This window comes from Trichechus manatus, unplaced genomic scaffold, assembly GCF_000243295.1.
Source record: "Trichechus manatus latirostris isolate Lorelei unplaced genomic scaffold, TriManLat1.0 scaffold00054, whole genome shotgun sequence".
Classification (NCBI taxonomy): Eukaryota; Metazoa; Chordata; class Mammalia; order Sirenia; family Trichechidae; genus Trichechus; species Trichechus manatus.
Genome location: NW_004443990.1, coordinates 15,580,984 through 15,594,174, shown reverse-complemented (window position 1 = coordinate 15,594,174; position 13,191 = coordinate 15,580,984).

The following is a 13,191-nucleotide window of genomic DNA, read 5'->3' as shown; positions in this document are numbered from 1 at the left end:
AACCGAAAAAATAAAATCGGGTTTCTACTTGTCCCCATATACCATCAGTTCCAGATGGATCAGAAACCTAAGTGAGAAAGGCAAGACTATAAATAAGGGTTTTAGAAGAGTAGAGGAGGGTTTCTGACACAAGATGCCAAAAGCACTAACCCAGTGGTTCTCAGCAGAGGACAATTTTGTCCCCCAGGACATTTGACAATGTCTGGAGACATTTTTGGTTGTTATAACTTGGAAAGGGGAGAGGGAATGCTACTGGCATCTAGTGGGTAGAGGCCAGGGATGCTGCTAAACATCCTACAATACACAAAACATCCTCCCCCACCCAACAAGAATTATCCAGCCCAAAATGTCAATAGCACCAAGGTTGAGATATTTTGCAATAACCTTTAAGGAGAAGACTGACACCCTACTACATGAACATTAAGAATATCTGGTCATCAAAAGATACCATAAAAAACCTGTTGCTGTCGAGTCAATTCCAACTCTTAGCAACTAGCAACCCTACAGGACAGAGTAGAACTGCCCCATAGGGTTTCCAAGGAGCAGCTGGTGGATTGGAACTGTTGACCTTTTGGTTAGCAGCTGAGCTCTTAACCACTGTGCCACCAGGGCTCCAAAGATACCATAAAGAGACAAAAAAAAAAAAAAAGAAAGAAAGAAAGAAAAAAGCTAGAATATAGAAAGATAGAATTTTTCAGGACCAACGACTTCCTCATTGCAAATACCTTTTTTCACCAACATAAACGGCAACTATACACGTGGACCTCGCCAGATGGAATACACAGGAATCAAATCGACTACATCTGTGGAAAGAGATAATGGAAAAGCTCAATATCATCAGACAGAACAAGGCCAGCGGCCAACTGCGGAACAGACCATCAATTGCTCACATGCAAGTTCAAGTTGAAACTGAAGAAAATTAGAACAAGTCCATGAGAACCAAAGTACGACCTTGAGTATATCCCACCTGAATTTAGAGACCATCTCAAGAACAGATTTGATGCGTTGAACACTAATGACCGAAGACCAGGTAAGCTGTGGAATGACATCAAGGACATCATACATGAAGAAAGCTAGAGGACATTAAAAAGACAGGAAAGAAAGAAAAGACAAAAATAGATGTCAGAAGAGACTCTGAAACTTGCTCTTGAACATCGAGTAGCTAAAGCAAAAGGAAGAAATGATGAAGTAAAAGAAATGAACAGAAGATTTCAAAGGGTGGCTCAAGAAGACAAAGTAAAGTATTGTAATGATTTGTGCAAAGAGCTGGAGATAGAAAACCAAAAGGAAAGAACACACTTGGCATTTCTCAAACTGAAAGAACTGAAGAAAAAATTCAAGCCTCGAGTTGCAATAGAGAAGGATTCTATAGGGGAAAATATTAAATGACGCAGGAAGCATTAAAAGAAGATGGAAGGAATACCTAGAGTCATTTTACCAAAAAGAATTAGTCGAAGTTCAACCATTTCAAGAGGTAGCATATGATTAGGAACCGATAGTACTAAAGGAAGAAGTCCAAGCTGCACTGAAGGCATTGGTGAAAAACAAGGCTCCAGGAGTTGATGGAATATCAATTGAGATGTTTCAACAAACGGATGCAGCACTGGAAGTGCTCACTCGTTCTACGCCAAGAAATTTGGAAGACAGCTACCTGGCCAACTGACTAGAAGAGATCTATATTTATGCCTATTCCCAAGAAAGGTGATCCAACTGAATGCGGAAATTATCAAACAATATTATTACTATCACACACAAGTAAAATTTTGCTGAAGATCATTCAAAGGCGGCTGCAACAGTGTATTGACAGGGAACTGCCAGAAATTCAGGCCAGATTCAGAAGACAATGTGGAACTAGGGATATCATTGCTGATGTCAGATGGATCCTGGCTGAACGCAGAGAAAACCAGAAAGATGTTTACCTGTGGTTTATTGACTATTCAAAGACATTTGACTCTGTGGATCATAACAAATTATGGATAACACTGCAAAGAATAGGAATTCCAGAACACTTAATTGTGCTCATGAGGAACCTGTACATAGATCAAGCGGCAGTTGTTCAAACAGAACAAGGGGATACTGCACGGTTTAAAGTCAGGAAAGGTGTGTATCAGGGTTGTATCCTGTCACCATACCTATTTAATCTGTATGCTGAGCAAATAATCTGAGAAGCTGGACTATATGTAGAAGAATGGGGCATCAGGACTGGAGGAAGACTCATTAACAACTTGTGTTATGCAGATGACACAACCTTGCTTGTTGAAAGTGAAGAGGACTTGAAGCACTTGCTAATGAAGATCAAAGACCACAGCCTTCAGTATGGATTACACCTCACCATAAAGAAAAGAAAAATCCTCACAAATGGATCAATAAGCAACATCATGATAAATGGAGAAAACACTGAAGTTGTCAAGGATTTCATTTGACTTAGCTCCACAATCAACACCCATGGAAGCAGCAGTCAAGAAATCAAAAGATGCATTGCATTGGGCAAATCTGCTGCAAAAGACCTCTTTAAAGTGTTGAAAAGTGAAAATGTCATCTTGAAGACTAACGTGTGCCTGACCCAAGCCATGGTATTTTCAATTGTATCATATGCATGTGAAAGCTGGACAGTGAATAAAGAAGATCGAAGAATTCAGGCCTTTGAATTGTGGTGTTGGCGAAGAATACTGAATATATCATGGACTGCCAAAAAAACGAACAAATCTATCTTGGAAGAAGTACAAACAGAAATGTTCCTAAGAAGCGAAGATGGCGAGACTACGTCTTACATACTTTGGTCGTGTTGTCAGGAGGGATAAGTCCCTGGAGAAGGACATCATGCTTGATAAAATACGGGGTCAGCAAAAAGGAGGAAGACCCTCAACAAGATGGACTGACACAGTGGCTGCAACAACGGGCTCAAGCATAACAACGATTGTGGGCATGGCGAAGGACTGGGCACTGTTTCGTTCTGCTGTACATAGGGTCGCTATGAGTCAGAATCGACGGCACCTAACAACAACAATGACATAGAAAGAACTACTAATAAATAAAAAAGACAACACAATGGAAAAACGTGTCCATGGAAAGACATGAATAGGCCCTTCAGAAAAAAGTGAAATCCAAATGGCTAATGTTGGATGCCATCGAGTCGATTCCAACTCATAGCAACGCCATGTGACAGAGTAGAGCCCCCATAGGGTTTCCTAGGCTGTAATCTTTATGGGAGCAGGTCACCAGTTCCTTTTCCCGCAGAGCCTCTGGGTGGGTTTGACCCACCAACCTTTCAGTTAGCAGCTGAGTGCTTAACCATTTTGCCATCAGGGTTAATAAACATATTTTTAAAAAGATGTTCAACCTAATTAGTAATGAAAGTAGTATAAATTAAAATCATAATGAGATACCATTTACACCCACCCAACTGACAGTAGCAAGTGTTAGGCAAGGGTATGAAATGACAGGAACTCTCATGTATTTCGATGGGAGTGTAAACTGGTACAACCACTTTGGCAGTTCGGCATCACATGGTAAAGTTGAAGATGTTCATATCCTAAGACCCAGCAATTCCATTCTTAGCTATATATCCCAGATAAACGCTTGCACATTTGCACCAGGAGACATAAAAAAGAATATTCATAACAGCATTGTTTGCAGTAACAAAAAAATGTAAACAGCTCAGACATCCCTCAGTAGTAGATCAGGTAGATAAATTCTGGTACATTCAGACAATGGAATAGTACATCAGAAATGATTAAAAATCTCTATATCTATATGGGGAAACCCTGGTGGCATAGTGGTTGAGAGTTTGGCTGCTAATCTAAAGGCTGGCAGTTCAAATCCACCAGGCAAACCTTGGAAACCCTGTGGGGCAGTTCTACTCTGTTCTATGGGGTTGCTATGAGTCGGAATCAACTTGATGGCAATGGGTTTGTTTTTTTTATATCAATATGGAAGGTTCTCGAAAACATAATATTGAATAAAGAAGCAAGTCACAAGAGAATTTATACTGTGTAATTAGATTTATAAAAAATTTTCTAAAAGACAAAAATTAAACAATAAACTGATTAGCGATACACTATAGGAGGTAAGGAGGCCCTGGGTGGTGAAAGCGGTTAGTGCACTGCTAACTAAAATGTTGGTGGTTCCAGTCCATCCAGAGGTACCTCAGAAGAAAAGCCTGGTGATTTACTTGGGAAAAATCAGCCATTGAAAACCCTATGGAGCACAGTTCTAGTCTGACACACATGGGGTTCACAATGAGTCAGAATAGATGTGACCACAACTGGTGTTTTTTGTTTTGTTTATTTTTGTTTATGGGAGGTAAAATGATTTTCTAAAAAATGGTGAATACAAAATTCCAGATAATAGTCATCTCTGGGATGAGGGAGGGGGATGCAGTTGAGGAGGTGCACACAGGGGCCTTCTGGGGCATAATAATGTTCTCTTTCTCAGCCTGGGTAATAGCTACACAGGTGTTTATTTCTGTTCTTTAAACTGTACATGTATTTTTTCATGCATGATTTTGCATGCATGCTACATTTATGTTAAAATTTTAAGCATATAAGCACTTACACATACCCATAAATATTAGGAATTCAAAGAGAGGTAGTAAAACGATAATGAAAAGTGAGAGAATTTATAAACGCAAATTCAGGATAATGGTTACAACTGCCGGGTGAGGAAGGAAAGGGATGCGGGAGAGAGCCCCAGGGGACTCCAGACATCATGATGATGTTCTTTTTCTTAAGTTGAGTGGCGGGGCCTACTTAGGGGTCCACTGCATCATGATTCTTTATTCTTTACATAGAGTTGGTAAACATTCTTTTTTAAAATCCATCCAATATTCAATAAATGTAATTTTTAAAGAAAATCATAACCATATGTATTTTTAGGTTTTGGCATTATAATCTGGCATGTTGTCAAACACTGAAGCCATCTACTTAACTTGTCTAGTCTACTTTTTTCTAATACCTTTTTGGTGCCATATGATGACCATAAATGTCTGAAAAAGTACTTGTGATGTGATGAACAGAAAACTTCAGTACATAATAAACTATAATTCTCCTTTCCACAAATGGTTAGAAGGGGGAAATGTTCCCTTTGGGGGCATACAACAGTTTTGCTGAGGCTCCCCCAGTCCCTCACAGGGTACAAACTGGGCCACTGTGTCCTTGGCTGCAGTCAGCCCATTGGCTCCCTCTGCCTTTTCTCCAATACCAACAAAGGAACGGCACATAAAATATGACCACATAAAAATATTCTCTCATATTTAAGAAGGAACGCATTCTTCTAGGATAAAGTACCAAATCTCTACTATTATATTAGAAAGACAGTAGGAGATTTCAAGGATAGGGGGTGCAGAGGGCCTTTTTGCTGTGCTCTCACGGTCACAAAGGGTCTCAAATTTTGACCTTTGGCCTTACTCCAAATGAGATTACAGTACAGTCACAAAGATGCACAAACCAGGTTAAATGAAGACATTTGTCATAGCATATGTCCCAATTCCAGACCACACTTCTTGTGGCGTCCTATGAATTAATATTTGTTATAAGTCCTATAATTATCATGTGACTGGCACAGTTATGTTGCAATGTATTTCTTGGTTTGAAATTCTAACTTATTAAATGTAAGTATTTAAAATTTTACCACAAATTTTATAACACAAAATTTGTTTTAGTGTGCCTTCATTTTATAATAAAATAAGAGCCTTTAAAAATTAGGGTTGCCAGATTTAGCAAATACAAATATAAATTTTAATTTCAGGTAAATGATAAGTTATTTTTTAGTACAGTTATGTCCCATGCCCTGGTGGCACAACATTTAAGCAGTTGGCTGCTAACTGAAAGGTTGGCTGGGCAGTTTGAACCCACCAGCCACTCCACAGAAGAAAAGACCTGGGGATCTGCTTCCATAAAAATTTCTTATTGCTAGGTGCAGTCAAGTCGCTTCTGACTCACGGCAACCCTATGTAGAGCTGAACAAAACACTGCCTGGTCCTGTGCCATCCTCACAATCATTGTTATGCTTGAGTCTATTGTTGTAGCTACTGTGTCCATAAAGACTACAGTCTAGGAAACCCTATGGGGCGGTTCTGCTCTGACATATAGGGTTGCTGTGAGTTGGAATCAACTCGACAGCACACAACAACAAATGTCCCATGCAATATTTGGGAGACATATTTATGCTAAAAAATTGTTCTCTGTTTATCTGAAGTTAAAATTTGGCTGAGAGTCCTGTATATCATCTGGCAGCCCCATTAAAAATGGAAGTACCCAGCTTCTCCCCAGAGTGAGCGGAGAAAGGATCTACATTTACTGTCAGATTATGTTTGCGCCAAGTGCATCACAGATATGATCTCATTTAAAACTCACAACTACCCGGTAAGGAACATATTACTACTTCACTTCACAATGAATGCAAAGCTTGAATAATTTATTCCAGGTAAGACAGAGGCATAAGATGGATGAGGAATCAAATCCAGATTTGCTTCCCAATTCTGTACTTTTGCCCAGCCAGTGCACTCCCATCAGAAAGCTTTCAGACGGCCTTTTTTTTAAGAGTTTTTTTTAAAAAAGGAAAAAGTTCTGAAAATACTCCAAAGGCTTTTCTATCATAGCTCAATATTTCATGTGAAATACAATATTTTTCATATCTAATTTAATTTGCTTGCACTGAGTGTATGAAATTTGCATAGTCCCAACATGTCTCAAGGAATTTACTTTAATGAAGAGTTTTGCCTTAGGAAAGCTAGGTAACCTCCTTGGAGATCAGTTTTCTCATCCGTAAACTGAGGATGTTTTGTGACAGCTAAAGTGTTTTCCATTTCTCTGCCTTTAGAATGTCCATGCCTCATTTGAGAACGCGTATGAACTCTAATACAGCTCTCTGCTGCTACCTGCTGGAAAATTACAGCACTCATTTCTGCTTGAAATGAACTCTGCTCAGGAACCAGGCAGTCCCCTTTTACTTAAAAATTTCACTCATTGAGAATGACAGCTTTCTGGGTTTTCCAAGTTTCAGAGTTTTTAATTTGTAAAACATTCCAAATGAGTCAAGCTTCAACTTTAGTAAATCTCTGACCATCTGGAAACTAAAATTTTTAGCAGTTTTTCCCACAGTAGAGCATTTTTTTATACTTGTCTAATGTTTTGCAGTAACTGTCCTGCCAAATCTACTCACATGGAATTTGCTTTAATAATTGTTTTTAGTGCTGCATTTATGAGGTATGATTAAAAATATTCACTACAGCATAAAAAATATTCTACTTAAATGATTTTTTAAGATTTCTGAAACATTTCATTTCTGTGCTGTAAGAAGACAAGGCCTACAATGCTTGTTCACTTTTAAACACAGACACACACACCCTACTTATTTTTTAAAAGTCTGACTGCTTCATATCTGTAAAGTCTAATTTTTTTTCCATTGGGAACTGTTTCCTAAATTAAAGGCTAAGTATTGGTCTTAATTTTTAAAATAACTAAAAATCCCTTTCCAGAATTCTCATGATAACACTAAAAATGCAGTCCAAATGATTCAATCATAAAATATAAAATATGAGACTGAATTTATTGGCAGCTGGGGTTGAGCCAGCTTTGGAGGATAGAAGCCAGTAGCCAGTCCCTTCATATCTGAATTCACATTATCTCAGAGTTTTGTTGTATAGTTGCCTGGAGTGTGATGCAATCTAAGCAGTAATAAAGAAAATCAGAATCCTATACTCTCCTGAAAACTAATCTTGGGGGAGGGCTTCTTTTAAAAGCTGTCAGGAAGAGTTTGATGCCCTTGTATTCCTGTACAATTTATTGCTTCTGCCTCGTGATTCCCAGACAGAGCTATCAACTGGCTTAGATATTTGAATACATTCATTTATTGCCATCTTTCAGTTTATGACGAAACTCATTTTAAAAAATCCATAACTACTTTCAATCCTTCTCCTTCCCTTCCATTTGTGGTACAGTAATATACAACAGTGCATATTTTTAATATCATTTCTAATTATACAAATAATATAGGCTCAAACAGAGTTTGGAAAACCCAGAAGTGTACAAAAGAAAAAAGAACTTAAATCTCCCTTAATCTACCTGTGCAAATATAACCACTGCTGACACATTAGCAGTGTCAGTCCTGCGGTGCAGTGGTTAAGTGTTCAAATCCACCAGCTGCTCCTTGGAGACTCCATGGGGCAGTGCCACTCTGTCCTACAGGGTCACGATGAGTCAGAATTGACTCGACAGCAACAGGTTCTTTTTTAATCTATATGTTTTTCTTTTTAATATAGTAAAATATTGTACATATTATTTTTAGTTGACTTTTTAACATACTATTTTCCAGGCAAAATAAAATTTTTTTCCGTCCAGTCTGTCTTTTTTTTATTGTGCTTTAAGTGGAAGTTTACAGCTCAAGTTAGCTTCTCATATAAAAATTTATACACACATTCTTAGGTGACGCTAGTTGCTCTCCCTGTAACATGACAGCACACTCCTTCTTTCCACCCCGGATCTCCTGTGTCCATTCAACCAGCTCCTGTCCCTTTCTGCCTTTTCATCTCGCTTCCGGACAGGAGCTGCCCATTTAGTATCTACTTGAACTAAGAAGCATACGCTTCACGAGTATCATTTCATGTCTTATAGTCCAGTCTAATCTTTGTCTGAAGAGTTGGCTTCGGGATGGTTTTAGTTCTAGGCTGACAGAGAGTCTGGGGGCCATGTCTTCCAGGGTTCCTCCAGTCTCAGTCAGACCATTAAGTCTGGTCTTTTTACTAGACTTTGAATTCTGCACCTCACTTTTCTCCTGCTCCATCAGGGACTCTCTGGTGTGTTCCTTGTCAGGGTAGTCATTGGTGGTAGCCGGGCACCATCTAGTTCTTCTGGTCTCAGGCCGATGTAGTCTCTGGTTTATGTGGCCCTTTCTGTCTCTTGGAAACCCTGGTGGCACACTGGTCCAGGCAAAATTTGATATGATCCAAATGAAATTACTCAAACTGGCTTCATGTCACCATCCCACTCCTGTCGAGTCAATTCCAACTCATAGTGACCTTATAGGACAGGGCAGAACTGTCCCATAGGGTTTCCAAGGCTGTAAATCTTTTCGGAATCAGACTACTACATCTTTCTTCCGCAGAGCAGCTGATGAGTTTGAACTGCTGACCTTTCAGTTAGCAGCCAAGCACTTAAACACTGTACCGCAAGGGCTCCTTCATGTCAGGATGCTGGGGTTGAAAACCTTGGGAAGGATGCTTAATTTCTTTGGGCCTTGGTGTCCTTGACAAATGAAGAATTTCTTTCCAATCCTACGAACCATGATACTCCTACCAAAGCCTGTCATTGCATGAAATCTCAGCACCATGGTACACCCTGAAGACTCTATGCAACAGTCCCTAGTCTCACATGCCCTTAGTTTATACATACACACACACACTAAAGGCACATATGTTATGTATGCATATTGTATATAATTTTAGTTCTTTTTTTCCAACTGCCCTATGCAAGTCTCTTTAACGTGCCTTATTACTTTTGCTAGCAAATTTTTGTGATTCAGCTTCAGCTGACTAGTCTTTAAAAATAAAAAGTAAAAAGAAAATAACCATCTTTTCAATAAAATCAAGGATAACAAAGAAGGAATTTTTTTTTTAAAGCATCAATCGTTGGGCTTTACTCTCAGTATTTAACGAAATAAATTTGCAAGAATATAGGATGAACCCACTAACAATTATGACTTAGTAGGAAGAAAAGGTAACAAACTTGGAGACGAAAATAAAACAACATCGATAGAAGATGGGAAATATCTCAGAAAGGCAGAGTAAACCAAAAAACCAAACCCACTGCTGTCAGGTCGATTCTGACTCATCGCAACCCAGGACCTAAGAAAGCCAAACTAGGAAGGAAATGACTTTGTCTAAAGAAGAAAAATAAGAAGGTGGATGTAATTATTTTCAATTATATAAAAACAGGAGCAAATTATGTTTCATTCTATCAAGAACCAAACAGGAAATTGATTTAGGTTGCTGTTAGATTAATTTAGACATCAGAAAACCGCTGATTAAAAGATGGGGAAACCAGAGGCAAAGTGTACCAAAAATGGAAAATGTGCTTAGCTTTTGTACAGAGGCTGCTGTTGTATCCAAATACCTGCTCTTCCCTTCTTATACAAGAATAGAATACCCTATTTTTAGCTGGGCACATGACCTCAGAAATAAAGACTGCATTCCCCCGTTAGGAGTGACCACATGACTAACTAGATTCTGGCCAACTTTATGTCAAGAAAAGTATCCTTGAAGTGTGTGGTGGGGGGAGTCTCTTTTTCCCCTTTCCTTCTTCCTGCTGGCTAAAATGTGAATATGATAGCTTGAGCTCAAGCAGCCACCTTGGACCATAAGTGAAGATGGACCAGAGTGAAGATGAGGAGCAACAAGATAGAAGGAGCCAGGGTTCTGGATGATTGTGGAGCTGTCCTTGATTGCCTACCTGTGGACTTTATTTACATGAGAAAAATAAACTTCCATCTTGTTTAAGCCACTGTAATTTGGGATTTTCTATCACTTGCAGCCTAACCTAATTCTAAGTGATATATCCTTAAAACCAAACATTAACAAAAGTTTATCCTGTGATGCATATACGAAGTGTTCACTGAAGGACTATTTATGATAGCAAAAAACTGGAAAAATCTAATGATGGAGGACTGATCAAACAAATTTGTACGATACGTCCTTATAGTGGAATACTGTGTAACCAGTAAAAATAATGACATAAATCTGTATTTATTGACCAGGAAAGATCTTATCTGAAAAGAAACGTTCTAAAATGTTAACAGTAGTTACCTGTGAGTAGAAAGATTAGGTTGATTTTTTTGGAGGAGGTGGAGGGCTTGTATGTATTTTTACTGTAGTTACCCAACAGTTAACACGGTCTGGCAGAAAATAGGCATGGATCAAATAACAAATGAATGAATGAATAAACAGCGGGAGAAATAGACTATAGAGAACACTAAAGAAACAGCAAAGGCAGAGTTTGATGTTATTGGCAAAGCAAAGTCACTGCAGGTTCATGAGATAGGAAATAGCAAGATGGCCCTACAGAACTTCTACCTAAATGGGATTGCCGAATCCAGTGGACATCTTGCTGAACTCAGCAGCACCCAGCACAGTCGACCACTCTCCATTTTTAAAGCACCCTGTTTCGGGCTTCGTTAACTCTGTCCTCTCCTTGTTTTCTCCATTTACTTCACTAGATGCTCCTTTTTCAACCTCCTTTGAGAACTCGTCCTCCTTTTCCTGATCTCTGAATGTCAATAGTCCTCTAATGCTGAAAACTCCCCAATTTGTATCTCCAGCCAAGAGTTTTTCCTCCAAGCTCCAGATTCATAAATACAACTGCCTCCCTGACATCTCCACTTGGATGTCTCATGAGCATCTCAAACTTAAGTAATGAAACTCTTGATTTCCCAAAGGAAAAACATATATGTATATACACACACTTGAATATCTCAGTAAAACAAAACAAAAAATGCTTATTAAAGTTAGAAACCTGAAATCATCCATATCTCCTTCCTTTCTCCACATCCAATCCATCAGCAAATTCAGTTAACTTCTATCCTCAAACTATATCTCAAACTCATCCGTCCCAAGTCACCACCCGGGTTCTGTAGTAACATCCTAACAGATCCTACCTACCCACCTCATTCATTCTCTGCATGAAAGCCAGACACTCTTTTAATGATGTAAATCAGATCATATCACTCCCCTGCTTAAAATTCAATAACCTCCCATGGTGCTACGAATAAAATCTAAACTTCTCACTATTCAGGATCCTTGTGTTCATTAGGCACTCCTGGCCCACTGACTAGGGACCTTGCCTCTAAAAATATTTGAGACTGGGGGAAAAAAGAATTGGCTCCCCAAAACTGCAAACTGAAATTTCAAGTCAGCTTTTATGTAGTTATTTATATATTTTATTTGAATGCAGGATGTGAGCGTATATCCATTTGTTGGATATAATATGGAGTGAGCCCCCAAAGTAGGAGTGTATGGAGCCTACACCTGTTCCAAGGAGCAGGGCTCCATAGAAGGTCCATGAGGTTTCTAAAATGGCCCTCTCTACAGGCCCATTGGAGCCCTGGTGGCACAGTGGTTAAGAACTATGGCAGGCTATGGCTGTTAACCAAAAGGTTAGTAGGTCAAATCCACCAGCTGCTCCTTGGGAACTCTATGGGGCAGTTCTAATATGTCCTATAGGGTTGCTGTGAGTTGGAATCGACTCAATGGCAAAGGGTTTGTTTGTTTTTTTACTGGCCCATGAGGCCCTGCATATCCCAGTCTGTGCCTGCTTCTCCCTGTTCCCTACTGTTTGCTCACAAACTCAGCCAGCCAGTCTTGGCAAATTCCAAAATCTTTCCCACCCTCAGGGCCTTTGCTCTTGCTGTTCCCTTCCCCTCGCTCCTTTTACTGGCTGGCTCCTTCTCCTTCATTAGTTTTCAGATTAGATGTCACTTCCTCAAAGGAACCTTCCTGACCAGTCCACCTAAAGTAGGCCCCCCTCCCCGCCACACCCTGTTGTTCTCTGTTTCCTTATTTCCTCCATAACAGTGCTCACAATCTATAGTTATTTTATTTTAGTTGTTCTTCCATCATCCTCATTAGACTAATTAATAAGCTCCATTAAGGCAGGAAACTTAAGTGTCTTGTTCTCTGTTGTACCCTTAGGGCCTACTCCATGGCCCGGCGCAGAGTGGACTCCAATAAATAGTTACTGAATGAATGGATAAATGAACGAAAACTTAATCTTCAAGGGAGGAGGGCCAAGCTGGAAAGATTTGCCTTGGACGCCATCTTGAGAAGCTGACGACACTCATCTTCCTTTGATTCTAGGCACCAAGATAGCTTTTCAAAAGGAATGCCTGGAGATTTTTTTCCCACAGAAGTTCTGATGAAAGTTCGAGTAACTTACCTGAATGGGGTGGGAGTCGGGGGAATCATAAATTTGCTCAAAACTAGGTGAAGGGAAAGGAAATGGTTTGGAGCAGACGTGTGGCACTCCTGGTTTAGGTACTTGGTTTCACCCTCCCCTCCCCCAGACTCTAACGGCTCTAGCCCCTTCCTGTTTTCAGATTGGAGCAAAGGGTGGTTTTGGCCTCAGGTTCAGGGGTCAAAAAGAACCGCACCTCTTTAATTATTCATAAGGAAGGGGGGGGGCACTACGGGAACGGAGGTTGTTT